This window comes from Mastomys coucha, unplaced genomic scaffold, assembly GCF_008632895.1.
Source record: "Mastomys coucha isolate ucsf_1 unplaced genomic scaffold, UCSF_Mcou_1 pScaffold20, whole genome shotgun sequence".
NCBI classification, from domain to species: Eukaryota; Metazoa; Chordata; class Mammalia; order Rodentia; family Muridae; genus Mastomys; species Mastomys coucha.
Window position 1 is genome coordinate 6,467,269 of NW_022196903.1, and position 4,389 is coordinate 6,471,657.

The window sequence follows — 4,389 nt, forward strand, 5'->3', positions numbered from 1 at the left end:
TATTTTCTTTATTTACATGTAAACTTCTCCTTTCCCAGTTTCCCCTCCAAAAAACAAACAAACAAACACAAACAAGAACAAACCCCTGTTGCCTCCCTCTTCCCCATGCCTGCCACCCCACCCTCTCCCACTTCTTGGCCCTGGCATTCCCCTACACTGGGGCACAGAACCTTCACAGGGCTGAGGTCCTCTCCTCCTACTGATGATCGAATCTGCAATCCTCTACTATACACATGCTGCCAGAACAATTAGACCCACCATGTGTAGTCCTTGGTTGGTGGTTGAGACCCTGGGAGCTCTGAGGGTACTAGTTAGTTCATATTGTTGTTCGTCCTAAGGGGCTGCAAACCCCTCAGCTCCATAGGTCCTTTCTCTAACTCCTTGATTGGGGACCGTTTACTCAGTTCAATGGATGGCTGTGAACCTCTATATCTGAATTAGTCAGGTACTGTCAGAGCCTCTCAGGAGATAGCTATATTTAGTCATTCCTTCTTAAAAGGGGGAACCAAATACCCATGTGGGAATCACAGCTTATGATTACCATCCAGGAAGCAGAACATTCCTGTTTCACACTGGTAGCAGTATTTACCATATCAAAGATGGAGGACCACATGAATTTACACAACAGCCTTTGCGGCCCAATTTAGTGGAAACTAGTTGTCTCAATATATGAATGAATCCGAAATTATGCCTTGCTGACTCAGACTGGATAACTTTCTTTCACAGCAATGATATTTGGATATCAAACCTCATAACCAGGAAAGAACGGAGGATCACCTGTGTGCACAATGAGTTAGCCAACAGAAGAGGATCCCAGATCAGCTGGCATAGCCAACTTTGTTCTTCAAGAAGAATTTGACAGATAGTCTGGCTATTGGTGGTGTCCCCAAGCTGAAAGAACTCCTAGTATCAGTAAAATTCTTAGAATTCTCTATGAAGAAAACGATGAATCTGAGGTGGAGATTATTCACGTTACATTCCCCATGTTGGAAACAAGGAGGGCAGATTCCTTCCGTTATCTTAAAACAGGCACAGTAAACCCAAAAGTCACTTTCAAGATGTCTGAAATGGTTGTTGATGCTGAAGGAGGGATTATAGATGTCATAGATAAAGAACTGCTTCAACCTTTTGAGATTCTGTTTGGGGGAGTTAAATATATTGCCAGAGCCAGATGGACTCCAGAGACAAAACATGCCTGGTGCATCCTGCTAGACTGTTCTCAGACTCACCTCCAGATAGTTCTGATCTCCCCTGAGTTATTCATCCCAGTAGAAGATGATGCCATGGACAGACAGAGACTCATAGAATCAGTTGCTAACTCTGTGACACCACTGATCATCTATTAAGAAACAACAGACATCTGGATAAATATCCACGATACATTTCATGTTTTTCCTCAAACTAATGAAGATGAAATTGAGTTTATTTTTGCCTCTAAATGCAAAACAGGTTTTCTTCATCTGTATAAAATCACATCCATTTTAAAGGAGAGCAAATATACACGGCCCAGTGGTGGACTACCTGCCCCAAGTGGTTTCAAATGTTTTATCAAAGAGGAAATAGCAGTTACCAGTGGTGAATTGGAAGTACTTGGTCGGCATGGATCTAATATCAGGGTTGATGAAACCAGAAAGCTGGTGTACTTTGAAGGCACCAAAGACTCTCCTTTGGAGCATCATCTATACATGACCAGTTATGCAAACCCTGGAAGTAGTGAGGCTTACTGACAGTGGCTGCTCACACTCCTGCTGCCTCAGCCGGCATTGTCACTTCTTCATAAGTAAGTGGAGCAACGAGAAGAACCCACACTACATGTCTCTCTACAAACTCTCAAGTCCTGAAGATGACCCAGTTCATAAAACAAAGGAATTTTGGGTAACCATTTTGGATTCAGCAGGTCCTCTTCCTGACTATACCCCTCAAGAATTTTTTTCTTTGGAAAGTACTACTAGATTTACACTGTATGGAATGTTGTACAAGCCTCATGACCTATAACCTGGAAAGAAATACCCCACTGTGCTCTTCATATATGGTGGTCCCCAGGTGTAGCTCTTGAACAATCGATTTAAAGGACTCAAGTATTTCTGTCTGAACACCCTGGCCTCCCTGGGTTATGTGGTTGTGGTGATAGACAACAGGGGATCCTGTCACTGAGGGCTTAAGTTTGATGGTGCCTTTAAATATAAAATGGGTCAAATAGAAATCAATGATCAAGTGTAAGATCTCCTGTACCTAGCGTCTCACTATGACTTCACTGACTTGGATCCAGTGGGCATCCACAGCTGGTCCTATGGCAGCTACCTCTCCCTGATGGTGTTAATGCAGAGGTCGGATATATTCTGGGTTGCTATGGCTGGGGCCCCAGTCACTCTGTGGATCTTCTATGATACAGGATACACAGAGCGCTACATGGGTTACCCTGACCAGAATGAACAGGGCTATTACTTAGGATCTGTGGCCATGCAGGTGGAGAAGTTCCCCTCAGAACCAAACCGTTTACTCCTCTTACACAGGTTCTTGGATGATAATATTCACTTTGCACATACCAGTATATTGCTGAGCTTTTTAGTGAGGGCTGGAAAGCCATATGACTTACAGATCTACCCTCAGGAGAGGCACAGCATCAGAGTCCCCAAGTCTGGAGAACAGTATGAATTGCACCTGCTCCCCTACCTTCAGGAGAAGTTTGGATCATGTATTGTTGCTCTGACAGTGATGTAACTCTAACTCATGTAGGACTCGGGGTACACTGTCTAATCAAACAAGGAAGGTTAGCCAATAGAGAAGCCAGAGTTGATGAACCTACTTTTGTATCCGCCACATAAGATCTACTTCTGAAACCAAATTTGGTGCCATGCAGAAATCTGCAGTTCATGGATATAATCTAATACTTTAACCATGCACATAGAACTGAGTAACATGTTCCCGAGGGATTGAGCAGTACCTGGGGATACTAAAAGAATCAAGGCACCAGTACCACATATTCAGCCTACTTTCACTTTACTAGCAGTATAAGCCTCTTGGACTTAATTAGTGGACTTTACAGTATACTCTGAGTTTGTTAAAATATGATGGTAGTAGTGATTGGTTTGGTTCAATTCCAGGATCTCTGACTAGTTATGGATTTGATAGCACTTACATCTAATTGAATAGCTTATGCTATATCACTTGGCATGTATCCAGCATGTCATGAAATAAATACTATTAAGCTTATGACTTTCCCGGTCATTAATAATTTTTCAAGGATATCTTAGTGGCCTCCTAAAGATACTTGGTTGGGCTCTGAGCAGTATTTAACCAATTTAACCAGCATCTAGTTTAGGTAATACTCCTTTTGCTGTGATGGTATGATGGAGTGAGGTTTTCTTTCACATAAAGGCAAGTAACTACGTAGCTTGAGTTTAATCACAAGTCTCAAGATGTTGACAGTTATAGGCAAAGCTTTTTTAATCAAATTATTTGAGAGCTTGAAAATTAGCAGGCAAGTTTTTCCTCCTTTTAAGAACAGAACATGTACACATTACTTGTATTCTGAAAATGTAAAAAAAAAAATGTTAGTCTTTACAACATAGCATGGCTATTGTAATGGTATGTTCATATCAGCAATGGCTATCTGAATAAGACCTACACAGAGACAGCCTCCTCAACATTCCATCGTGAAGGGTGAAGGCATCCTAACGTTCCATCCTCCAAGAGCCACTAGAAGCAGTTAAAGGTCCTGAAGAGAGAGGAAATCATAACTCTACCATGATAGTCACTGGTAGGAACTTGCTTCCATAAAGAACCTGATAGCCATGATCATGGAGGCAATAGTAAAATATAGCAGGCCTCAGACAAGCAAATGGTGACAACAGTAGTAAACATTCATAAGAAAAGGTATGGGAGAAGAAGTCAAGGGTGAAAGAATGAACTAAATGAAAGGATAGCAGAATATATAAAACTGTAAAAAAAAAATCCAGAAACACCTATATCCAATTGCAATCCCCTTTATGTGGAACATATTACACTGGAGAACTCTCAGGAAATTAAAAAAAATAATTTTAAAATTATCATTTTAACTTTTCTTTTCTGACTAATAATGATAATTTATTGAAATATATTATATAGGACAAAAAATCAATTATTTAAAACTTTGAATAAAGGTTGTATCTTTAATGAAGCCTTGATGTCTTACAAGAAATTCGATGAACTTGATGATTCTTGTCTGTATTTTGTGAATCAGAAGTCCCAAAAATAATCAATAAACCTATAAATTGACACAAAATTATATGAGATTTTATATGTAATTCTTAAGAATTTCCAGGTTGAAAAATAAGACCAGGTCAATCCTCTATGTTTTCTAAATGTGTGCTTCTAATATTGTTATTATATTATTGTGTGTTTCATCAG

General features: G+C 40.1%; 1 pseudogene; it reads left to right on the forward strand.

Annotated features, from left to right (window-relative positions):
* LOC116098476 overlaps positions 1–2,721 on the forward strand; it is a 66,117-nt pseudogene extending 63,396 nt beyond the window's left edge.
* Positions 2,722–4,389: the final 1,668 nt, after the last annotated feature.